At 37.0% G+C, this 26,600-nt stretch overlaps 1 protein-coding gene and 2 non-coding genes across 3 annotated transcripts in view; all 3 read left to right on the top strand.

Moving 5' to 3' along the window:
• The window catches only part of LOC136040119 (pickpocket protein 28-like), a 97,239-nt gene that overhangs the window by 41,467 nt on the left and 29,172 nt on the right, over nucleotides 1-26,600 (top strand). The window lies entirely within an intron of this gene.
• On the top strand, nucleotides 16,013-16,128 carry LOC136040461 (U5 spliceosomal RNA). The gene has a single exon (XR_010620746.1). It is a non-coding gene; the product is annotated as a U5 spliceosomal RNA (small nuclear RNA).
• On the top strand, nucleotides 17,750-17,940 carry LOC136040427 (U2 spliceosomal RNA). Its single transcript, XR_010620718.1, has one exon. It is a non-coding gene; the product is annotated as a U2 spliceosomal RNA (small nuclear RNA).

Raw genomic sequence — 26,600 nt, 5'->3', positions numbered from 1 at the left:
GGGATCCAATGAGCCAACATGGCTACCTAAGACGTTGCAAAACCTGTCCATCCGTCTGTGCAATCGATTAGAGCGGGAGAAGCGCCAGCCAGATTTGGATGATAATTGAACTATAGGTGCCAAGGACAATGAGACACATAAGATGAAGACCCGAGCTCAAATAGAACAAGAGGGAGGGGGCTTTACCTGCTAAAGAAAAGTTTTTCGTTTAATTCAGAGTAACTTGCGACTGGAGTGATGGGTCTGAATGAAAATTGACACATGATGTTTTGAGATGAAGACCCTAGCTTAATTGGGGTGAGGGGAGAGGGCTATAAGTGCTAAGAAAAAGTTGAGTTTTTCATTTAATTCAGTTTAACTTGCGAGTGGAGTGACTTGCAAGTTACCGTGGCAGTGGGTTTTAAGTGCTGAAAAAAGTCGAGCTTTTTGTTGGATTCAGTATAACTTGCAAATGGAGCAACAGAACCGAATGAAAGCTAGACCAAAGATGCCTAGGATCAGGGCTCATATCAGGTTCTGGTATCACAAACCCTATCTCGAATAGGGTGAGGGGGAGGGAATTTCAAGTTTTAACCAATTTGATTTTTCTTTTAATTTAGTAGGGCCTTTAACTTTGAATAGAGTGACAAATCTGAAGTCAGATTTGTCTGAATACCTGAATTTTCTGGAAGGAATTTGACAAAATACCCCTGCGTTGGATCCAGGTAGAATTCCACGGACTTGTTTATTGCAGACAACATTTAGATGGGTAAAGATTCATAGCTTCAGTAGTCTTACCAATAATATGGTCCTGAAGATGATGAAATGATAGAAATCTGGATAAGTTGACAAGATGACAAAACTTAAACACTAATGTAAGAAACATAAGCACAAAAGGACTACTGTATGCAACATTTAGCACAAAAAAATGGATGTTAGCTCACTGTCGACCAGTGAACTGTGAAATAATTAAAAAGAAATTTTTATATAAATTTTACACAAAATTAAACCAAGTGATAATCATACTATAATTTTTTTCATCATAAACCAATACCTTATTTCATATCCAAAAATGGGACATGGAGCAACATCTGAGTTTACTCTAAATCCAAAGCCGATGTTTTCTTGTACATTGTCAAAGCACACACACGAAAAATTTTTGTGTCAAAGGTAAAGTATTTGAAAAACAAGTACATAATCAGTATCTTAAGTAATAAGTATTTCATAATCTTACTTAAGCATCAAGTAATAAGTACACCCTAAAGTTTTTACTTAAGTACAAGTACAAGTAATGGAAAATTTTACTTAAGTAGTACTTCAAGTGAAAGTACTTCAAGTAAGTGACAGCACTGATTTATTGTAGTTTCTGTTAAACTCACCAGTTTTTGAAGCTATATCACTCTAGGAATGTCAGCCATCTGTGTGTTGCCCAGTTTCAGAAATTGTTCACACCAGGTAACACTTGCAACGCGTGGTGCGAAGTGTATTACGCATGGTTGAAAGAGGTGTGGCGTGGCAGAAATGCGCTATGTGTGAGGGAAGAAGTGGTAATCTGAGATACACGCCAAATGTAATAAGTTTGTGACCTCTCAATGCCCCCTCACAATAAAATTTATGTGTGGTTATCTTTCCAACGTATTTCAATCAATTTTAAGCAGCAAACAATCCAAGAAGAGGGGGGAAGGCTTTCAAAAAGGGGGAGTAGCTATGGCTCCCATTAATTTCGTTCGTCGTTGATTTATAAGGAAACTCACATCTTTTGCTATACTGACAAATTTACCCCTCCCTTGCGTATCGATTAGCAGAGGATGGGGATCAATTGTAAATTCATTTCCCCCTCCTTATATATTTTGAGAAGTATATTTTTTGGAATTGTCATTTACAAATGGGCTACCTGTTTCTGTTTTCATTGAAAAAAATAATCAAAATTGACCCTTCTTGGTTTGAAAAATGAATCTCACCCTCCCCACTACATTTTATTGAATTGACCCCACTGTCCCAACCTGAGACATACTCCTCGTGTGTTCTTGGGAAATAGAAAATTGTTTCAAATAAATACCTAAAACGTCCCTGTTCTTAAACTTAATTGAATGAAAAAACAAGTTTTTTTTAACTGAAAGTAGGGAGCGAAATTAAAACTTAAAATGAGTGGAAACTAGTCCACATATGAAAGGGACTGTCCCTTCCTCAACGCCCGCTCTTCACGCTAAAGTTTGACTCTTCCTCATAACTCTACTTTATAAAACAATACAAAACGTTGGTGTAAAGAGCGAAGTGTTGAGGAGGGGACAGCCCTTTCAATATACCGATAGTGGCCTCTTTTCAAAGCTAAAAAAGAAACTTCAGCGCAAGAGCAAGCTACAAGGGAGAGGCAAACCATGTCATATAAGTAATATTTTCTGTTTCTAGTTTTCAGTTTTAATGTTACTTCTTACTTTCAGTTGAAAAAACTTGTTTTTATTTAATTGCTGAAAGTTTCTTTAATAATGTCAAGAAATCCAGCTCCCCTCCTTGGAAAATTCCCTTCCCCCACGAGAAATTTCTCCATGGAAAAATTTTCCCACGTAACTTAAATTAGTGATATTTGTGAAACTAATTTTGTAAGGCATAGTAACAAAACGACCAAAGAGCACGAAACTATTTTCAAACAGTTCGTGGTAACGAACTGTATAGTAAGGAGCGACCCGGCTCAATAGTAACCAAAACTCTAAAAAATGGAATTTTGATACCAATAGCTACATCAAAAGAATCGCATTTTAATGCTGGTTTTAAATATATAAGTTTCATCAAGTTTAGTCTTACCCATCAAAAGTTACGAGCCTGAGAAAATTTGCGTTATTTTAGAAAATAGGGGGAAACGCCCCCTAAAAGTCATAGAATCTTAACGAAAATCACACCATCAGATTCACCGTATCAGAGAACCCTACTGTAGAAGTTTCGAGCTCCTATCTACAAAAATGTGGAATTTTGCATTTTTTGCCAGAAGGCAGATCACGGATGCGTGTTTATTTGTTTTTTTGTTTTTTTGTTTTTTTTTTCTTTTTCCCAGGGGTGATCGTATCAACCCAGTTGTTCTAGAATGTTGCAAGAGGGCTCATTCTAACAGAAATGAAAAGTTCTAGTGCCCTTTTTAAGTGACCAAAAAAATTGGAGGGCACCTAGGCCCCCTCCCACGCTAATTATTTTCCCAAAGTCAACGGATCAAAATTCTGATATAGCCATTTTATTCAGCGTAGTCGAAAAAACTTATAACTATGTCTTTGGGGACGACTTACTCCCCCACAGTCCCCGTGGGAGGGGCAACAAGTTACAAACTTTGACCTGTGCTTACATATAGTAATGGTTATTGGGAAGTATACAGGCGTTTTTGGGAGGATTTTCTTGGTTTGGGGGAGGGGTTGAGAAGAGGGGGATATGCTGAGGGAACTTTCCTTCGAGAATTTGTAATGGGAGAAGAAAATTTCCATGAAGGGAGAGCAGGATTTACTGGCATTATTTAAAAAAAACAATTAAAAAATAAAAGGGAAAAAGCTTTTTCAGCTGGAAGTAAGGAACAGCAATAAAACTTAAAACAAACAGAAATTATTACCCATATGGGGGGCTCACCTCCTTCTAATACCTCGCTATTTACGCTAAAGTATTTTCAGTAATTTCAACTACTTATTCTACGGCTTTTGTGATTCAGGGGGTCATTCTTAATGAATTGGGATAAAATTTAAGCTTTAGTGTAAAGAACGAGGTACTGACGATGGGGTGAATCCCCTCATATATGTAATAAAAATATGAGAATACAAAAGTTCTTTACGTAAGCTAATTTATAAGTTACGTAAATCTTTTACCAATAAAAAGATTCGTAAAAAATTAAAAGTTCTAGTTGCCTTTTTAATTAACCAAAAAATCGGGGGGCAACTAGGCTTCGTCCCCCGCTCTTTTTTTCTCAAAATCATTCGATCAAAATTATGAGAAAGCCATTGAGCCAAAAAAAAAAAAAAAAAAAAATATGCAAATTTCGTTTTGATTATTCCTCTGCGGAGAGCCAAAATCAAAACATGCATTGATTCAAAAACGTTCAGAAATTAAATAAAAAAAACAAGTTTTTTAACTGAAAGTAAGGAGCGACAGTAAAACTTAAAACGAACAGAAATTACTTCATATATAAAAAGAGGCTGCTTCCTCATCAACACCCCGCTCTTTACGCTAAAGTTTTTTACTGTTTTAAAAAGAAGAATTGAGAGAAAGAGTCAAACTTTAGCGTAAAGAGCGGGGTGTTGATGAGAAAGCAGCCTCTTTTTATATACGAAGTAATTTCTGTTCGTTTTAAGTTTTACTGTCGCTCCTTACTTTCAGTTAAAAAAACTTGTTTTTTTTATTTAATTATAAAAATGATTCACAAGGTGAGCAATTCTCAAATGACAGAAATGCATGAAAAAAATATCTTTAAAATAAAGGTAATAATTTATTATGATATAATACTTAATAATATATACGTATTTACTAGATATATGTATAATTTATTAAAACATTAATAGTTTCAATGTTATTCCTTACTTTTAGTTGGAAAGAACTTGTTTTTTTTTTTTAATTTAATAACAACCACAAGCCGAAGACATACAATATCTTTGGTTCAGTATCACATAAAAATCATAGTTATAAAGCTGCTTACAGTAAAACTAAATGCTCAGTTTGAACAGAAAATAAAACCAACAAATTATTGCTTATATCGGCCGTTATTTAACAAAATTCGAACTCTAGCGTAAAGAACGAGGTATTGAAAGGGGAGGGGGAACTTCCTCATGTACATAATATGAGTGGGTTAGCCTCCTCGTCAATACCTCGCTCTTTACGCTAAAGTTCGAATATTGTTCCATTTCTTTAAGAATGACCCCTGAATCACAAAAGCCGTTTAATTAGAACAAATAACTCTTTTAAAATTACCAAAACTACTTTAGTGTAAACACAGAGGTATTGATGAGGGGACGAACCCCGTCATATATGTAATAGCTTCTCTTCGTCTTAAGTTTTAATGTTACTTTTTACTTGCAGTCTAAAAAGCTTGTTTTTTTTACATTTAATTTCTGATCGTTTTTTTTTTAATTGCGCTGGAATATCCAGTGCCCCCTTCATAGAAATTTTCTTTCCCCATAAGAAACTCTTCCCTTGGAAAATCTTCCTACGGAACCCAATCCTCCTCACCCCCCCCAGAAAATGTCTGTATGCTTACCAATAGCTAATAGTATGTGTAAACAATGGGTAAAGTTCATAACTCACAGCCATTCCCCTTGGGACGGTAGGGGATTAAGTCGTCCTCAAAGACATAGATATTTCAACCATCATTGGATAATTCGACAATGCTAAAGAGATATGGCTATCACAAAATTTGATCTGTTGACTTTGGGGAAAAATGAGGGTGGGAGGGGGTTTAGCTTCAATTCTTTGGTCACTTAAAAAGGGCACTAGAACTTTTAATTTCCATTCGAATGATCCCTCTCGCGAAATTTTAGGACCACTGAGTCTACATAATTACCCCTGGAAAAAAAAAAAAACAAGTAAACACGCATCCGTGATCTTTCTTCGCACAAAAAACACAAATTCCACATTTTTGCAGATAAGAGCTTTAAACCCTACAGCATGATTCTCTGATACGCTGAATCTGACGGTGTGATTTTCATTAAGAACCTATACCTTTTAGGGTGTGTAAATTAAAAAATACTTGCAACCCTTCCCCCAAAAGCTTTGAGGGGTCAGTCATCCTCAAAACTATTATTATTAGATCTTTAGACCATGCTGAACAAAATGGCTATCTCAAATTTTTGAGTAGAAAACTTTGCTACTAGGTCTTTCTATTTCCTATTAAACGAACCCTCTTCCGATCATCTAGGAGCAATGGTCCGATGTGATCACCCATGGGGAAAACCTCCCCTTGTTTTTGACCAAAAAAATCGAAATTCCTCATTTTTATATATAAGGGATTGAACCTCTAAAGTAGGGTTCTCTGATAAGCTGAACCTTATGGCATGATTTTCATTAAATCATTTCATTTTTTGGGGGCGTTTCCTTCTTTTTCAAAAATTGGGCAAATTTTCTCAGGCACAAAACTTCACGAATTCTATATTTTGAATAAATATCAAAATTCAATTCTTTTGATGTATCTACTATTATCATAACCCTGATTCTTAAAGTTTCGGTTACAATTGAGGCGCATCGCTCTGTACTTAGTTTGTTACCACGAACTATTTGATTTATTAGGTCAAAAGGTCAAATAAAAACAAATACTTACTATTGAAATACTACTTGAGATGCCATTGTACTTGAGATGCCATTAAGAACAAGTAATTCTTACCTAACGAGGCGGTATTCAGTACCTGACCCATTTACTGCGGTGGAAGCGTGTCTTGAAAAGTACCGTGATAGAGTAGAAGCGAGTAACCACCAGTGGACCGCCATTCTTACATAGTTGTATTATAGTTCCTTCGTGATTATTTTCATTTCAAGAAGTTTCGTTGTGTTTTGTATGTGCGTTTTCTTCTCTTTTGTTTTTTATCCGTCTTTTGTTCAATTGTGACGGGTTTTTCCAATATATTTATTATTTATTATTATTATTAATACGGTTTTGCTCGACCTTTTTGCAGCTAAAGTAATTAGGACAAAGGTAAATGAAAGCATTTGGGTTCTTTCTTCCTAACTACCTATAGAATATTTATATAAGAAGGCTTGGGATAATGAATCATACTTTTTCTACTCTATGTTTGCATAATATCCCCCTTCCCCCTATTCTTTGCCAGATTTATATTTTAGTAACATTTCTTTTGTAATTTCTACGACTAAGAATTTGAAACTTAACCTGCCAACTTTACTCGTAATTCCAAAATCAACATATTTGTTTTTTTTACGATTTTATATGGTAGCCTTAGTTTAACGACATTTGAAGCTTAAAATATTATATTCTATTAAATCCTGTTTAATTTCAAAAACACTTAAACGCAAGAGATTATGAATTTCAACTAGGGAGTGGTCATCCCCTCGATTTCTTTATTACTTTATTGATTCTTGTTTTACAAGTCCTCTACTTACTTTATATTTTATATTTTAATAAAATATTTTTATTATTAAAAATTTGCAATTAATAGACAATCAATTAGATTTTGTTTATGAATATTTAAAAAATTTTATGCTTTAAAACAAAAGAATAAAAAACACTCTACTCAGTTAATTAAAACTTATATATGGTAACCGTGGTTCCACCTGTGTTAGAAGAATGTTACACATGTCACATTTGATATTTACAATTTTTGAAGGGTTGATTCAATCGTTGAGTTATGAAGAAGCGATACTTTTTACCAACCTGAAAGACTCTTTTAATTTGATGTAATATTCTGAAAAAGAAATTATGCTTATGGTAAATGTTAGTTGATTCAAAGCTGTATCATAAAAATAATTGTAAAGGCGAATTGCTCAAAAATTAAATTTAATAAAACTTCAGATTGATACGTAATTTAATATTACTAAAACCCAGAGTTGCAATTATTTGGGCTCAAGAGAGAGAAAATACTTGGGTGTTTGTGGTTATTCCACATCAGTATCTTTTTATGTTTAAAAAAACTGTATAATGTACACCGACGTTTCCAAGGATTAGAGAAATCTTATTAATGACAAAGTAAACAAATTTTGAAGGAATTTACCAGTTGTAAAATTGTTGAAGAAATGATAAAATCTACTAACCCGAAAGAACATTCACTATTTCTAATCGGAACTCAGCATAATTTGGAAACAAATGTATCAAAGTATACTCAAAGACGAAATGTATGACGAAAACGAAAATGTATTTCACCGGGTCAATATTTTGAGGAAACACTGTGTTACAAGATGCAAAACTACGGAGCAATATATTCTTAGGGATATATTTGGGACAATCAGGGGGAGATCCCCCCCCAAGATATTGAAGAGTTATATTTTCGTGAATCGACGCCACTACATTTCATGTTTCTATGGAAATGCAGTTTTTTCTTCTTTTCTCAGTACTTTTTTTTTTTAACACTTGGTGGGTCCGGAGCGCTTTACCTAAAATTTTCTTACTCAAAACATTATATCCGAACATTTTTACAAAAGAACAATTTTAGGCAAAATTAAAGGTCCCTACTGCTATTATTTATTATTGGAAACATACTCATCTGCGTCCTCCGTCCCACAGTGGCTTAATTTCATCAAAATCCTAGTGGAGCCAATATTTTCCAGATCAAGTGAAAATGATAGTAAAACTCTCTGTTTCTTTCTAGTTAGACCTCAACGTTGCTAGATCAATTAGACTTTGCAATTATCAAGTTTTTTCACAAAAATATGCGTTCTTTGAACTTTTCTAATGGCTGTAAAAACTTTTTTCTATAGATAAATATTTACTTCACTTTGATTTTAAAGTCCTTGCCAATAGAAATTCTTATTATATTATATTATTTATTTCTTTATCTTTCATGTTTTAGAATTGATAATCGTCAACTATAAGTGTTAATTGAAATAGCTTTTGTAATCCATGGTTCTGGTTTGATTGAAAGCTTAATTTTGTTAGTGCGAAACAAGTTCTAATTATAGCTAAATTGAGCATTCTCGTTGCTTTGTTGATTATAAATTGGTGTTTTAAAATGTATGCTTTTTTAATTTTCCAAATTAATTGAAAAATCATGCGGCATAAACAAACTTAAAAACAAAAATTAGTTTTTCCAAAAATAAAACACGAAAAATTGATATAAAAATGGTTAACTAACTTAAGGGCTTAATCCCTTCAGGGAATACTTTGATTCAAAATTTAAGCATAATACTAGGTGATATTTTGTGTAAGCAAAGTTCATATTATTAGACTGTGTGGTTGGTATACAATTTTCTAGCTATTCTTACTGATCCCCTCCTAAAGTCATTTATGGAGTCCACTATATTACTAATTTAAGTTATTTCAAATAGTTTTTTATGAGAAATATTTAAATTTATAGACTAATGTCTATTTGTCTGTGAGTGTGTGTGTGTGTGTGTGTGTGTGTGTGTGTGTGTGTGTGTGTGTGTGTGTGTGTGTGTGTGTGTGTGTGTGTGTGTGTGTGTGTGTGTGTGTGTGTGTGTGTGTGTGTGTGTGTGTGTGTGTGTGTGTGTGTGTGTGTGTGTGTGTGTGTGTGTGTGTGTGTGTGTGTGTGTGTGTGTGTGTGTGTGTGTGTGTGTGTGTGTGTGTGTGTGTGTGTGTGTGTGTGTGTGTGTGTGTGTGTGTGTGTGTGTGTGTGTGTGTGTGTGTGTGTGTGTGTGTGTGTGTGTGTGTGTGTGTGTGTGTGTGTGTGTGTGTGTGTGTGTGTGTGTGTGTGTGTGTGTGTGTGTGTGTGTGTGTGTGTGTGTGTGTGTGTGTGTGTGTGTGTGTGTGTGTGTGTGTGTGTGTGTGTGTGTGTGTGTGTGTGTGTGTGTGTGTGTGTGTGTGTGTGTGTGTGTGTGTGTGTGTGTGTGTGTGTGTGTGTGTGTGTGTGTGTGTGTGTGTGTGTGTGTGTGTGTGTGTGTGTGTGTGTGTGTGTGTGTGTGTGTGTGTGTGTGTGTGTGTGTGTGTGTGTGTGTGTGTGTGTGTGTGTGTGTGTGTGTGTGTGTGTGTGTGTGTGTGTGTGTGTGTGTGTGTGTGTGTGTGTGTGTGTGTGTGTGTGTGTGTGTGTGTGTGTGTGTGTGTGTGTGTGTGTGTGTGTGTGTGTGTGTGTGTGTGTGTGTGTGTGTGTGTGTGTGTGTGTGTGTGTGTGTGTGTGTGTGTGTGTGTGTGTGTGTGTGTGTGTGTGTGTGTGTGTGTGTGTGTGTGTGTGTGTGTGTGTGTGTGTGTGTGTGTGTGTGTGTGTGTGTGTGTGTGTGTGTGTGTGTGTGTGTGTGTGTGTGTGTGTGTGTGTGTGTGTGTGTGTGTGTGTGTGTGTGTGTGTGTGTGTGTGTGTGTGTGTGTGTGTGTGTGTGTGTGTGTGTGTGTGTGTGTGTGTGTGTGTGTGTGTGTGTGTGTGTGTGTGTGTGTGTGTGTGTGTGTGTGTGTGTGTGTGTGTGTGTGTGTGTGTGTGTGTGTGTGTGTGTGTGTGTGTGTGTGTGTGTGTGTGTGTGTGTGTGTGTGTGTGTGTGTGTGTGTGTGTGTGTGTGTGTGTGTGTGTGTGTGTGTGTGTGTGTGTGTGTGTGTGTGTGTGTGTGTGTGTGTGTGTGTGTGTGTGTGTGTGTGTGTGTGTGTGTGTGTGTGTGTGTGTGTGTGTGTGTGTGTGTGTGTGTGTGTGTGTGTGTGTGTGTGTGTGTGTGTGTGTGTGTGTGTGTGTGTGTGTGTGTGTGTGTGTGTGTGTGTGTGTGTGTGTGTGTGTGTGTGTGTGTGTGTGTGTGTGTGTGTGTGTGTGTGTGTGTGTGTGTGTGTGTGTGTGTGTGTGTGTGTGTGTGTGTGTGTGTGTGTGTGTGTGTGTGTGTGTGTGTGTGTGTGTGTGTGTGTGTGTGTGTGTGTGTGTGTGTGTGTGTGTGTGTGTGTGTGTGTGTGTGTGTGTGTGTGTGTGTGTGTGTGTGTGTGTGTGTGTGTGTGTGTGTGTGTGTGTGTGTGTGTGTGTGTGTGTGTGTGTGTGTGTGTGTGTGTGTGTGTGTGTGTGTGTGTGTGTGTGTGTGTGTGTGTGTGTGTGTGTGTGTGTGTGTGTGTGTGTGTGTGTGTGTGTGTGTGTGTGTGTGTGTGTGTGTGTGTGTGTGTGTGTGTGGTGTGTGTGTGTGTGTGTGTGTGTGTGTGTGTGTGTGTGTGTGTGTGGTGTGTGTGTGTGTGTGTGTGTGTGTGTGTGTGTGGGTGTGTGTGTGTGTGTGTGTGTGTGTGTGTGTGTGTGTGTGTGTGTGTGTGTGTGTGTGTGTGTGTGTGTGTGTGTGTGTGTGTGTGTGTGTGTGTGTGTGTGTGTGTGTGTGTGTGTGTGTGTGTGTGTGTGTGTGTGTGTGTGTGTGTGTGTGTGTGTGTGTGTGTGTGTGTGTGTGTGTGTGTGTGTGTGTGTGTGTGTGTGTGTGTGTGTGTGTGTGTGTGTGTGTGTGTGTGTGTGTGTGTGTGTGTGTGTGTGTGTGTGTGTGTGTGTGTGTGTGTGTGTGTGTGTGTGTGTGTGTGTGTGTGTGTGTGTGTGTGTGTGTGTGTGTGTGTGTGTGTGTGTGTGTGTGTGTGTGTGTGTGTGTGTGTGTGTGTGTGTGTGTGTGTGTGTGTGTGTGTGTGTGTGTGTGTGTGTGTGTGTGTGTGTGTGTGTGTGTGTGTGTGTGTGTGTGTGTGTGTGTGTGTGTGTGTGTGTGTGTGTGTGTGTGTGTGTGTGTGTGTGTGTGTGTGTGTGTGTGTGTGTGTGTGTGTGTGTGTGTGTGTGTGTGTGTGTGTGTGTGTGTGTGTGTGTGTGTGTGTGTGTGTGTGTGTGTGTGTGTGTGTGTGTGTGTGTGTGTGTGTGTGTGTGTGTGTGTGTGTGTGTGTGTGTGTGTGTGTGTGTGTGTGTGTGTGTGTGTGTGTGTGTGTGTGTGTGTGTGTGTGTGTGTGTGTGTGTGTGTGTGTGTGTGTGTGTGTGTGTGTGTGTGTGTGTGTGTGTGTGTGTGTGTGTGTGTGTGTGTGTGTGTGTGTGTGTGTGTGTGTGTGTGTGTGTGTGTGTGTGTGTGTGTGTGTGTGTGTGTGTGTGTGTGTGTGTGTGTGTGTGTGTGTGTGTGTGTGTGTGTGTGTGTGTGTGTGTGTGTGTGTGTGTGTGTGTGTGTGTGTGTGTGTGTGTGTGTGTGTGTGTGTGTGTGTGTGTGTGTGTGTGTGTGTGTGTGTGTGTGTGTGTGTGTGTGTGTGTGTGTGTGTGTGTGTGTGTGTGTGTGTGTGTGTGTGTGTGTGTGTGTGTGTGTGTGTGTGTGTGTGTGTGTGTGTGTGTGTGTGTGTGTGTGTGTGTGTGTGTGTGTGTGTGTGTGTGTGTGTGTGTGTGTGTGTGTGTGTGTGTTGTGTGTGTGTGTGTGTGTGTGTGTGTGTGTGTGTGTGTGTGTGTGTGTGTGTGTGTGTGTGTGTGTGTGTGTGTGTGTGTGTGTGTGTGTGTGTGTGTGTGTGTGTGTGTGTGTGTGTGTGTGTGTGTGTGTGTGTGTGTGTGTGTGTGTGTGTGTGTGTGTGTGTGTGTGTGTGTGTGTGTGTGTGTGTGTGTGTGTGTGTGTGTGTGTGTGTGTGTGTGTGTGTGTGTGTGTGTGTGTGTGTGTGTGTGTGTGTGTGTGTGTGTGTGTGTGTGTGTGTGTGTGTGTGTGTGTGTGTGTGGTGTGTGTGTGTGTGTGTGTGTGTGTGTGTGTGTGTGTGTGTGTGTGTGTGTGTGTGTGTGTGTGTGTGTGTGTGTGTGTGTGTGTGTGTGTGTGTGTGTGTGTGTGTGTGTGTGTGTGTGTGTGTGTGTGTGTGTGTGTGTGTGTGTGTGTGTGTGTGTGTGTGTGTGTGTGTGTGTGTGTGTGTGTGTGTGTGTGTGTGTGTGTGTGTGTGTGTGTGTGTGTGTGTGTGTGTGTGTGTGTGTGTGTCGATATTTTTACTTTTTGTGTTTTCTTCAGTTTTTTCATTCGGCCTTTTTTTTTGGGGGGGGGGGGGTCCGATAGAGCAGTACAAAAATCAAGCAATAACACAAATACACATACACACATATATATATATATATATATATATATATATATATATATATATATATATATATATATATATATATATATATATATATATATATATATATATATATATAAATATATATATATATATATATATATATATATATATATATATATATTTATATATATATATATATATATATATATATATATATATATATATATATATATATATATATATATATATATATATATATATGTATTTACAAAATATAGTAAATATACGATATTTGTTGCAATAAAACACTTCTACAAGTGAGTGTCTTGTAAAAGTCTAATGTCTTGTCTATGTGTTGCTGTGTGTGGAAAAAAAATCATTTGTTGCTGTGGAAAATGTCGTCTTACACACTTACGTATGACATAATTTATTATGAGTTTGAATTTTGAGACGTTTCCGTGAAAATATCTTTAAATCAAAGATCAAATTATCAGATTTATGCTTTTTCCTCATTAGATTTAGGGGTTCAAGTCATTGTCAAAGACACAATTACTAGATTTTTTTTACTATGCTTTAAATTGGTTATCTCAAAATTTTGATAGGACGACTTTTGGTTAATTAATTGGGCACTAGAACTTATGACTTCCGATCAAATAAGTCCTTTCCCGATATTCTATGATCACTGGTTCAATTTTGATCACCCCTGGGAAAACACAACAACAAATTAACACACACACAAAATCCAAGATTTTTGTAGAATTGCCTTGCAAAAATGTGTCATAAAATTAACTTAATTAATTGAAACATACTTTCTAAAACGGAACCATATGTCCATCAACTCTCTTTTTCCCTTTGGAACTCCCAAGCTATTTTCAAAAATATCCTAGTAAATCAGTCTAATGGAAATAATCATTGCAATGTCTGCCCAAATTCACTTTCTCGAAGAAAAAAATTATATAGATAACTGTACGAATTAAAAAAAAAAATCAGTGTAATAGATACGAATAAAAGAAGACAGAATGAGGTGAAGGAAGAAAGCAACAGACAAATTACTTTTCTGTATATAAGCAATAATTTTGAGTTATTCCGCTTGTTCGTCTTTTGTAATTCATGTGCGTAAGCTAAAAATTTTATTTTTGGAACGTACGTTAGGAGTGACTGTTAGTTTCAGGTATCAGTAGCGTTATAATTCTGAAAAAATCTTATTTTAAGATTTGGACAAGACAGCCATAAAACTTTTCAGTAAATAGGGGTAACACCAAAATAAATTTTTTGTTATAAAAAGTATTATTGGGTTATTCCCCCATCCCCCAGAAAAAAACCCGTGGAAAATTCCCCCCTCCCCTCCCATAGAGAAAATAGAGGAATAGAAAAGGATGTAGTCCTTATAAAAAAAACAACAACAAAATAATGTAAAAAAAAGTTAGTGCCCAATTTTTGTTAAAACTATATAGCAAAAAATGTTATCCCCCAGGGGCATATAAGGTTCGAATGAAAAGGTTGGTTATATTAACTTTACAGATCGTTCATTTGGTTGAAATTGGAATCTTTAATACCTTTTTAAGAATCAAAAGTGATGGATTTCATTCAGACCTTCCCCGACTACCCTTCTTTGCTCCTAACACAATAACGGCTTAGATTATTAAGTTAGGCCTTTCAGAGTAAGCTGTGGCAGATCTTGAACTCGTCTGAAGCCACTATGTGTATACTTTTAATACAAATTCTACGGTTAATAAGTCACTAGAACCTGGGGGTCAGGATTCTAAGCTATGCTCTAGGGGATTTAGAATTCTTATGGAAGAGATGGTTGTATAAACTTTAAAATTGGCTCATTTGGTTTAATTTAAAGTTTTTGTTCCCTTTTAAGAGTCAAAAGCGATTGAGTTCAACAAGCCCCCCTCCCAGTAACCCGTCTTTCACCTCGCGCAAATATCACAATAACAGCTTACATTATAAAGATAAACCTTTCAGGGTAATTTGTGGCAGACCTAGCCAGAAGACACTATGCGTGTACTTTTAATGCCACATCTACAATTATAGTAACTAATGACGTTAAGGGTTGAAACGTTTAGTGGGAGTTACAATTAAAGGAACGACACGATACACATGAAAGTATTAAAAGGTAATTATAAGCAATATCATAGGCAGCGCAGCTCTATCTATATCATTTATATTTTAAAGGAGCTAATTTGATTGGAAATTCGAAGTTGTAGTACCCTTTTTAATACTCGAAAGTGTTTGGAGTGTAATCAGCCCTCCTCTTTAGCTCATAATTATCCATGTATTTTTAATCAAAATTTTAACAAAGCCATTTTGTTTAGCATAGTTTAACGATCTTGTATATATATATTTAGGGCTATTGTGCAGGGTAACCCCCCACTGTTTTGCGATTTGCTCTTTATGCTTAAAAACCAAATGTAACTTTAAGGTTAAATGAAAATGGCGAGTTCAAGATCCACCATAGCTTATCCTGAAAGACATAACTTTACAATTTAAGTTGTTATTGTATTGTGATATTTGTGTTTGGTGAAAAGAGGGGTAGTTGGGGGAAGTGTAATTGAAATCCATTATTTTCGACTCATAAAAAGGAACTAGAAGTTCTAATTTCAACCTAATGAGTCACTTCTAAAGTTTATATAACCTTCCCTTCCCTTCGAACCCTAAATTCCCAAGGGGCGTAAAAGGCACCACTCACCTCCAGACTCTAGTGGTTCGCGCGGACCCCTGTCCACACATTGAATAGGTTTCTTCCTTTGAGCCCGCACTATGTTGCAATTTTCTGAATTGAAAGGAAAAAGTATGCAAATTGATAATGTTTAAACCAAGTAAATTGGAACATCTCTTAAATAAACACATTTTGTCTTTCTTAGTCTTGTATTAAAGCAAATGATGGGGTATCAATGACCAGTCGCCATAATTAAATTAAATTGCCTAAACTGATTGAATTCCTGATGCATTTTGTTTTTGAAAATACTCCGTAATTATCAAATACTGATTTTTAAATTGAACTAGGAATCGAATCAAATTGCTGAAATTTAAATTAAGTCACAAAGGCTAGTCTTAAAAAGTGAAATGCCCTTTGTCACCACACATTTCATCAAGTCAATTGCGTTGGCAACATATCAGACTAAGAATTCCTTCACTACCGCTAAGCTTCTTGGAATATTTTAATAGGGGGGCCTTTGGCTACAGCAATTGATCGACCATTCAGCTACATTAAAATTATTTTTGGGCCTGATTACTGAATATTTATGTTATTTTCTGTGGATGTAGTTTTAGTAGTATGTCATTAAAGTTGCCCATGAATTGCTGTTCATTGAATATGTTTTCGCATCATATGATTTTTTGGCCCGTATTTACTTGATTGAACATTGAATTTCTTATTGGTTTCGAACCTTGTTAAAAAAAACTACGAAGATTTACTAGGATTTATTTTTATATACCCAAGTCAACCTTAGCAATTTTCATAGCTCTGGCCTCTCCTCATATCAAGTTAATCTTTCGCCTTTTACTAAAGGTTACCGTGGGTAGGGACACTTGATGAGTCTTAACAAATTTTTGAATGCCGAAAGGCAGACTAGTCTACACTATTGTTGTATGTTTTAAAGTTTCAAGATTACTTATCTAAATATTATTTATATATTATCTTACTTATCAAGATATTAGGGTTGTCAGACAAGTAACCCTAGAAAATGCAAGATAATTGAAGTCATTTATGAACAAAAATCCAATCTTTTCAAAAATATAAAACAAATTGTGAACTTATGGGCAAATAGTAAAAAGGAACAGTAATTGTGAAATATGGCACAACTTCCAGGGGTGTCTAAATAAGCTATGTTTATAGCGAAGTAGACGTGATTAGTGTTGTTAGTCGCCTAGTTGCCTACAGCCCTTCAGTTGACAAGTGGCTGGCTAGATGTTTGTTGTTATCTTTTGCAGATTACATCCAGGGAAGCTACTTTTCAGCGGGTAAGGGATGCTCGAAGGCACTCTTGGTTTGGTGCAATAGTGTGCCAAGTGCTAGGCGCTCTTGAGTCCCGAATCTCCTAGGGCCCTCATTCCTCCCTCGTCTAGGAACCGTATTTCCATTCCAGTTTAGGATATTCCTCTAAAATGAGGAGTTTTAAGATCTTACAGGGGCAAATCCTTTCATTTAGGGATTCCATTGGTTTCTAGATACAATACTCAGTCTGGCGAGAGAACACGATTCAAGAAACGATTCTCTGTGTGAAGGGAAAAGAAAATCAATAGGCGATTCTCCATGTGAAGGGAGACCAAGAAACGGGTCTGTGAGGAAGGAGAAGCCTGGATCCTAAATGCAAATATAACACAAAATCCCTGTGATTTACCACCTCAAAGTTTTATCTTCGTTGATACATTCGGGGAATCTGAAGTATGGCATTCTAACAGCTAAACTAATGATTCCTCGGTCTGAAATGACTGAAATACATTCTACAACATATTTTGGCACAAGGAATTGGTGTGATTAGGACTGGCCCTTTTTTCTTTTGCAGGCCTTCCTCCAGAACCGTCAAAATTTTTACACAAGTCTATTTTGCCTCCAGAGGGAGAAGACTTTGTGATGGGCCAATGGGCCTGTACGAAATTGGAACGGAAATGATTCTTGTATTTATTTCTTAAGCCATTAGATGATGTAAAAGCGATTCAAGTCCCAGCCACATTTAGTCCTCTTTTGTTTCGTCTTAAAAAGTAACTATTTCTGGATTTACTATCCTTAGAGCATAGCCACGTAATTTATTTAGGCTAAAAAGTAAAAGGCAAAGCATTGCTCAAGAAATCTGAACAAAACTAACTGAAATCCATACACACTATTACTGCATAAAGTAATTGATCTTCTGCCCTTGAAAAATCAAAAGATACCACCAAATTGGAATGCAACTTTCCTCGTACTACTTTGTTTCTACTAAGTCCTTGTAGCTCGACTCCATCTTAAAGGACTTTTTTTTCTCATTTCTTTTGCTTTTTTACAGCGGCGTAATTTCTTGATTGGAAAATTTTTCGTTTACTATTAAAATTTTGAGATAAACTTTGATATCATGGGAAATATTTCGTACTGTTTACAAAAATCTAAAGACAAAGTGATAAGTTAATTGAATATTATTTGGGAATTGCAGCCGAAATAAATTTTGTGACAAACTTTGTTACTTGTATTCTTATAATTGCTTTGACAATCCTTGTAGAATTATCGCTTCTCGGCCTTTAGCTAAGATCAAAGTGTAGTATCTATTCTTATCAGCTTAATATCTGATACGGCCCCTACATGGGGTCCTGAATATTAAACTGATTTTTGGAAACCGGAGGGATGTCGGGGCTTGCTCCACTCCCTTCGCGCGTTGGCCCGGTATTGCGGTACCTCCTGGATTGGCGCACCCCTTTCGAGAGGAAACCAAAGTCCATGAACCTTAATCAATAATGTGCATAACATGTTATTCAAAGTGAAGAGAGACCCTGCCATTTGTTACTTAGTCCTTTAATATACTGGAAATCATTTTTTTTCCATATGAAAAAAAGAAGAAACACTGTATAAAATTTACAAAAATGAATGGTGAAAAAGCCAATGGGTGGACGCCATAATTAATTTAAAGTGCCCAAGCTGAATCAAAGTCCCCATGCATCTTTATCGAAAATAGTTCGTAATTATAAACTGCTGAAATTTAAATTGAACCAATATTCGATAAAATGGCTGAAGCGACTGTTTTTGGCCTCAGGCGGCTTGGCTCTGCGGTGAGTTGTTGATAGTAGTAATGACTAGAGCCCCCCTATGATTGTTAGAGAGAAAATAATTGGCAAAGTCAGTAGAACGGTCACTGGGTTCTCAGAAATTAAAGTTTCGACTTTTCAGTCAAATTGATAAGAGAGTGAGAAACCCCTGATTTTCTTTTCTCAAAAAGGTAAACTTGCATTTAAGCGATCTAGAGGCGTGCATATGAAAATGAAATGGGGCATTCCTATTTTCAAAAATAATTCAGAGACTTGATTCACTGCTGTGAAAAAAGTATTGTAAAGCTACATCTGTTTAATAAATTAAAGTTTCTGAGTGGCATTCAAAGCAACCGGATTTATGTCGAAAGACACTAGTAAAATGTTTGATTTTGAACAATTCATACTTACCTGGCTGGGGAAGTGCCTTGATCATAAAGGAAGCGCTCCCAGGGTAGCGTTCCCTCATCAACACCCCTCTTTTTACGCTTAAGTGTTTTAATGTTTTTAAAAGTAGAGTTGAGAGAAAGAGTTCAAGCTTTAGCGCAAAGAGCGGGGCGTTGAGAGTTAGGCCTTTCCATTGCACTCCGGACTGGCTGACCCCTGTGATTTCCCAAAATTGGGGTAACTCGACAGTGTAATTTTTAATAGTAGCGGACTGCGTTCGTGCAGATAAGCAGACATGTTTGAAATATTACGGAGAGAGTTAAGCGTATACTTTATAGAAAATTCACTATAATGAAATTTAATTGTCTAAACTGATTGAATTCCTGATTCATTTATTTTTGAAAATACTCCGTAATTATCGAAAATAATTGGTTTTTAAATTGAACTGGGAATCGAATCATATTGCTGAAATTTAAATTAAGTCACAAAGGCTTGTCTTAAAAAGTGAAATGCCCTTGGTCACCACACATTTCATCAAGTCAATTGCATTGGCAACATATCAAAATAAGAATTCCTTTACTACTGCTAAGCTTCTTGGGATATTTTAATAGGGGGCCTTTGGCTACAGCAATTGATCGACCATTTAGTTACATTACAATTATTTTTGGGCCTGATTACTGAATATTTATGTTTCTTTCTTGATTAAGGTTGTCAGACAAGTAGCCCTGGAAAATCCAGGATAATTGAAGTCATTTATGAACTAAAATCCAATCTTTTCAAAAATATAAAACCAATTGTGAAGTTATGGGCAGATAGCAACAAGAGACAGTAATTTTGAAGTATGGCACACCTTCCAAGGGTGTCTAAATAGGCTATGTTTATAGTGAAGTAGACATGATTAGTGTTGTTAGTCGCCTAGTTGCCTCTAGCTCTTCAGTTGCCAAGTGGCTGGCTAAATGTTTGGTGTTATCTTTTGCAGATTCTATCCAGGGAAGCTACTTTTAAGCGGGTAAGGGATGCTCGAAGGCACTCTTGGTTTGGTGCAATAGCTTGCCAAGTCCTAGCTGCTCTTGAGTCTATATTCTCTTAGGGCCCTCGTCTAGGAACCACATTTCCATTCCAGTTTAGGGGGCTTCTCTAAAATGAGGAGTTTTGAGATCTTACTGGGGAAAATCCTTTCATTTGGGGATTCCATTGGTTTTTAGACACAATACTCTGTCTGGCGGGAGAACACGATTCAAGAGACAATTCTGTGTGTGAAGGGAAAAGAGAATCAACAGGTGACTGTCCATGTGAAGGGAGACCAAGAAACCGGTCTGTGAGGATGGAAAAGCCTGGAGCCTAAATGCAAATATAACACAAAATCCCTGTGGTTTACCACCTCAAAGTTTTCTCTTTGTTGATACATTCGGGGAGTCTGAAGTATCGCATTCTAACAGCTTAACTAATGATTCCTTGGTCTCTCTGTCTCTCTCTTTCTTTCTCTCTCTCTCTCTCTCTCTCTCTCTCTCTCTCTCTCTCATATATATATATATATATATATATATATATATATATATATATATATATATATATATATATACCTTCAAACGTTCAATGGCTTCTTCAGATGTTCTTATTTCAATTCTTATATTTTTGGTGATTTTCAAATACCATTTTCTACAAAAGTGGTTGGCATTTCGTTCATGGTTGTTTTTGCTGAGATAAAGAGTCGATGAATTTTATTTTTTTTTTTTTTTAATGTGTCTTTTTGTAAGCCTTTTTTATTTTGTCAAACAGTTCGTTGTAAGGGAGTGACCCGGCTCGGTAGTAACCAAAACTCTAAGAAAAGGAGTTTTAATACCAATAAATGTATTAAAAGAATTGCCTCTTTATGCTGATTTTAAATACATAAATTTTATAGACTTTAGTCCAACCCATCAAAAGTTGAGCGTGAGAAAACTTACTTTATTTTCAAGAAAGGGCGTAACACTCATTAAAAGTCAGAGGATCTTAACAAAAATCAGACCATTACTTTCAGCGTATCAGAGAACCGTACTGTAGAGGTTTCAAGCTTCTATCTTTACAAATTTTGTGATTTTGCCAGAAGAAAAATCACGAATGCTTTTTTTTTCAGGGTTGATCGTATCGACCCTATCTTCCCTCATGATAAATCCATCCATATCTAAACAACAGTCAAACTTGTAACTTGCAGCCCTTCCCCTGGGGATGGTGAGGGATTAAGTCGTGACGAAAGACTTAATTATAGGGTTTTTCGACTATGCTGAACAAAATGGTTATCTCAGAATTTTGATTCGGTGACTTTATGAAAATTAGCGTCGGAGGGGGCCTAGGTGCCCTCCGTTTTTGGTCACATAAAAAGCGCACTAGAACTTTTGATTTCCGTTAGATTGAGTCCTCTCGCGAAATTGTAGGACGACTGGGTCAATACAATCATCCCTGGGGAAAAAAACAACAAATTTTCAAATAAACGCGCATCCGTGATCTATCTTTAGGCCAAAAATACAAAATTCCACATTTGTGTAGATAGAAACTTGAAAATTTTACAGTTGGGTTTGCTGATACGCTGAATCTGATAGTGTGATTTTTTTCAAGATTGTATGACTTTTACGGGGTGTTTCTCTCTTTTTGTAAAATAAGGCAAATTTCATCAGGCTTATAACTTTTAATGGGAAAGACTAATCTTGATGCAACTTATATATTTAAAATCAGCATTAATATGTGATTCTTTTGATGTAACTATAGGTATCAAAATTCCGTTTTTTAGAGTTTGGGCTGCTATTGAGCCGGGTCGCTACTTACTACAGTTCGTTACCACGAACTGTTTAATATAGCTTTACTGTAAACAAGAATTTGGATACTGCCCCTTCCCAAACTGTAAAAGCCTAAAGCCTCCTGCGTCATAGGTGTTTTACTGCAAACAAATTGTATTACAAATATTTACTATTCCAGTTATTTATGCATTGAAAATGAAAATAGAGTTACGATAAAAATTAAATATTGAACTGATGATCTTTCAACAATTAATAGCATTATGTATTAAATATTCTGTTGGATTTGATTTGTACTTTCCAGGACTATTCAAGACACATGTAGTTTTCAGTAAAGTGGCAGTTACGCAGGTTTTTGACTTTTACAGTGAGAAAATGAGGCAAAACCTCAACTCTTGTATTTTTTTGTAAAATGAGGCAAAACCCAAACTCTTGTATTTACCCAAATATCTATTGATATTTTTTTTGTTTCATGCTTGACTTGCATATTCAATATAATTTCACTTGTTTTAAGATTTATTTACTTATTTATATTAGTACCTTTGGTATGGTTGTTTGGTATGATTTTTTGTTTAATTACTGTTCGTTTAGGGTTTCATGTATACTTTAAAAGCAAAATATTTTTGTTCGTGTATATTTTGTCGTAACATTAATGGATGCGTGATTTTTTTTTTACTTAACTTTCGACTTCCTACTATATAGAAGTTACCAGTGATAACTGGAATTAGTATTCAAAATATAATTTGTACAACCCCAAGTTTTACCTTGGCTTCAAAACCAGAAATCGATATGTTTCTAGATTTAGCATTACTAAGTGCTATAGTTTGGAAACTATGCTCCTTCGCAGCATAGTTTCCAGTTTAGACAGCTTGCGGAAAAACTAAAGCTTTGCCAACAATACCTCCAGAGTCTAAGTGGCCCGACACAGTCCCAAAGCAAGGGTTGTAAGTTACGACGTGGGGCATATATAGTTTTTCATGGAAACAATGATGTATAAACTTTGAAAGAAGCTCATTTGAATGCAAATTGAACGTTGTCTTTCCCTTTTAACAGTTAAAATTGATCGGAGGGTAATCAGACCTCCTCTCTTAAACCTCTTTCACTCAGATGGACCCGGTCAAAATTTGAGATAGCTATTTGTTCAAAATAGTGCAATGGCAAAACACCAATGCCTCTGTGGTTGCCAACCCTCCATCTTCTTGGGCAAGGGCTATAAATTCACCTAGTTATATAATATTAATGTTTAAGGTTTTTAAGGAAAAGGCGGTTGTGTTAAATGTGCAGGAAGCTCGTCTGATTGGAAATTCAAAGTTGAGTTCCATTTTAGGAGTTTAAGCGTATCGAAGGGTAACCAATCTCCTCCCCTTCCGCCCTTTTATAAGCAAATGCATCCAATCAAAAATTTTAGATCGTCATTGTTTTCAAATTGGTCCGAAAGTCAGATAACTATAAATCAGGGGTTAACAAACCCTCAAAGCTTCCTCAAGGCTGGCACTTATGCAGTTTTCCCATTGCTAAAGTTAGAGCTTCTTTATCAGATTCAACGTTATAGAGTTTCTTATAGTAAAAGCCATAAGATTTCAACGGGCTTTTTCTGGAGACACTTCATACGGGAGGTCGAATAACCTTTGGAAGGGTTTCATTTTAAGTCAAAAGCTCTAATACCCTTTTTAAGAGTCAGAAGGGATCAGAGGGCAACTAGCCCCCCATGCTTTCTTTTCCCAAAATGCATCAGATCAAAATTTTGAGACAGCCATTTTGTTCAAAACAGTTCAAAGAACAGTTAACAGAAATTCAGGGTTGAGACAAATCCGCAAAGACAGGGGGCAAGTGTTGTAAGTTATGACCCCGGAAACATCTAAAGTTCTTCTGGAAGGTGTAATTATATAAACTTAAAACATGGTTCATTTGATTGGAAATTCAAAGCTGCAGTTCCCTTTTTAAGAATCAAGAGTGATTAGAGGGTAACTAGACTCCTCCCTTTCACGTCCTCTATTCGCAAATGCATCCGGTCAAAATTTTGAGAAATTCGTTTTGTTTAAATACTCCTAAGATCAGATTACAAAAAATTCGGGGTCAGCACCCCCCCCCCAGCACGGAGGCAAGTGTTATAAATTATGGCCCGGGGACATATAAAGCTCTTATGGAAGGGGTGGTCGTCAAATTTGGGGTCGAGCACGGTTGCAAGTGTTGTAAGTTATACCCTGGAGGCATATAAAGTTTTTATGGAAGGGGTGGTCGGATATTCTTCAGAAGAGGCTCATTTGCCTGGAAATTGAAAGTTCGAATCCTCTTTTTAAGACTCAAAAGTGATCGGAGGGCAAATTACCAAATACCCCTCCTGATGCCCCCCTCTACTCCAAATGTATCGATCGAAATTTTGTATTGTCATTTTGTTCAAAACAGTCCATGTATCTTACAGAAATGCCTCTGGGATTAAAAAAATCCCCTAAGGCCTGGGTGCTAGGGTTGCAGGTTCTGCCCAGGGGCATATAAGGTTCTTAAGCAAGGGTTGATCGTATAACGTTTTGGAGGAGGCTCAGTTGATTGAAAACTGATGGTTCCAGTTCCATTTTTAAGACTCAAAAGTGATCAACAAGCAAATATATCCGTTACGCCTATTTTCCCCAGATACATCTGATCAAAACTTTAAGAAAGGTATTTTGATTAACTACTACTACTACTACTACTAATAACTCACTGCAGCACCAAGCCGCCTGAGGCCAACACAGCTACGCACGCTCCTCCTCCAACCTAATCTATTTAAAGCCTCCCTCTTTACACCCTCCCAGGAAGTTCCCATTTCCTTTAAATCCTTATTTATGACATCCTTCCAACCCAGACAAGGACGACCTGCTTTCCGTGTAGCCCCAGACGGTTGGCCAAAAAGGACAATCTTCGGTAATCTGTCATCCTTCATCCGTAGAACGTGGCCTAGCCATCTCAACCTTTCTTTCATTATAGCCCCAGAAAGCGGGATTGAACCACACTTTTCGTACAACCTACTGTTTGAAATACGGTCAGTCAGCCGGGTACCCAGAACAATCCGTAGGCAATTTCTCTGGAAAACATCTAGTAAATTTTCATCTGCTTTTCGGAGTGTCCATGCTTCAGAGCCATATTTGACCACTGTCATCACTGTAGCTTCCAATATTCTAATCTTGGTTTGTAGGCTTATCTTTCTATTCTTCCAAACTTTTTTTAACTGTGAAAAAACACCCTGAGCTTTAGCTATTCTACTTTTAACATCTTCACTGCTCCCACCATCTTTACTAATAATACTACCAAGGTAACTGAAGCTCCCAACCTGATCAATCTTTTCGTTACCTAAGGTCACCTGTTCATCTTCACTTATTCCTAACCTTAGTGACTTAGTCTTCTTAACATTAATTTTCAAGCCTATTTTAGCACCCTGAACTCGTAAAACCTCTAAAAATTCATTCATTTTGCTCACACTTTCATCTAATATGCTTAAATCATCAGCATAATCTAAGTCCAGGAGCGTTCTTCCTCCCCATTTAATTCCATGGTCTCCAATTGCCTTTCCTGTGCTCCTTAAGACGAAGGCCATCAAAATGATCCATATAAAGGGGGATAGAACACAACCCTGCTTAACTCCTGATTTAATACAAAACCAGTTGCTAACCTCATTTCCTACCTTAACCGCAGCAGTATTATTCTCGTACATAGCGCAAATCACTTTAATGTATTTTTCTGGTATACCATATAACGATAAGACCTTTGTTAACGCTGTTCTATCAACAGCTGTTCCATGCTTCAGAGCCATATTTGACCACTGTCATCACTGTAGCTTCCAATATTCTAATCTTGGTTTGTAGGCTTATCTTTCTATTCTTCCAAACTTTTTTTAACTGTGAAAAAACACCCTGAGCTTTAGCTATTCTACTTTTAACATCTTCACTGCTCCCACCATCTTTACTAATAATACTACCAAGGTAACTGAAGCTCCCAACCTGATCAATCTTTTCGTTACCTAAGGTCACCTGTTCATCTTCACTTATTCCTAACCTTAGTGACTTAGTCTTCTTAACATTAATTTTCAAGCCTATTTTAGCACCCTGAACTCGTAAAACCTCTAAAAATTCATTCATTTTGCTCACACTTTCATCTAATATGCTTAAATCATCAGCATAATCTAAGTCCAGGAGCGTTCTTCCTCCCCATTTAATTCCATGGTCTCCAATTGCCTTTCCTGTGCTCCTTAAGACGAAGGCCATCAAAATGATCCATATAAAGGGGGATAGAACACAACCCTGCTTAACTCCTGATTTAATACAAAACCAGTTGCTAACCTCATTTCCTACCTTAACCGCAGCAGTATTATTCTCGTACATAGCGCAAATCACTTTAATGTATTTTTCTGGTATACCATATAACGATAAGACCTTTGTTAACGCTGTTCTATCAACAGAATCGAAAGCTTGCTCATAATCGATAAAACTAAGGACCAAAGGTGTTTGACAACGAAGGGACTTCTCAATTATTAACCTAAGAGTGAAAACATGGTCGACACATCCTCTACCTTTTCTAAAACCGCATTGTTCTTCCCTTAAAACTTTGTCTACAGCATGTCTCAGTCTAAAAAGTATCATATTACTCAGTAATTTGCTACCTACAGAGACCAGACTAATGCCTCGATAATTCCGACATTCACTCTTGTCACCTTTCTTATACAGTGGTTTAATTAAGGTTTTCCTAAAATCATTGGGTACTTCCCCTTTTTCAAAAATCTTGTTCATAATCTTCAGTAGCTTATTCCTAACCTCAGAGCCACCATATTTAAGGAACTCATTAATCATACTATCAGCACCTGGGGCCTTATTATTTTTTAATCCTTCTAGTACTGTCGCTAATTCTTCCTCACTAAACAAATCTTCCTTCACATCCAAGGTATCACAAACTTTTTCATTTTCATCTATATCTTTTCCTGCAACTGTATCTCGTTTTAGCACATTCTCAAAATGTTCCACCCATCTTTCTTTAACTTTTTCCTTATCACTAATTGTGACCCCATTTCTATCTTTAACTGGGACTAGTCCGGATCGGCTACTCCCTTTCAATTTATTAACATGCCAGTATAATATTTTACTATTATGCCGTCTAGCCGCATCTTCCAGATCCTCAGCAATTTTATCCATCGCCTCCATTTCACATCT

The sequence above is a fragment of the Artemia franciscana genome, chromosome 20 (genome assembly GCF_032884065.1).
Source record: "Artemia franciscana chromosome 20, ASM3288406v1, whole genome shotgun sequence".
Taxonomy (NCBI): Eukaryota; Metazoa; Arthropoda; class Branchiopoda; order Anostraca; family Artemiidae; genus Artemia; species Artemia franciscana.
Note: the sequence above shows the minus strand (reverse complement) of the source record. Positions and strands in the feature narration are given on the sequence as shown.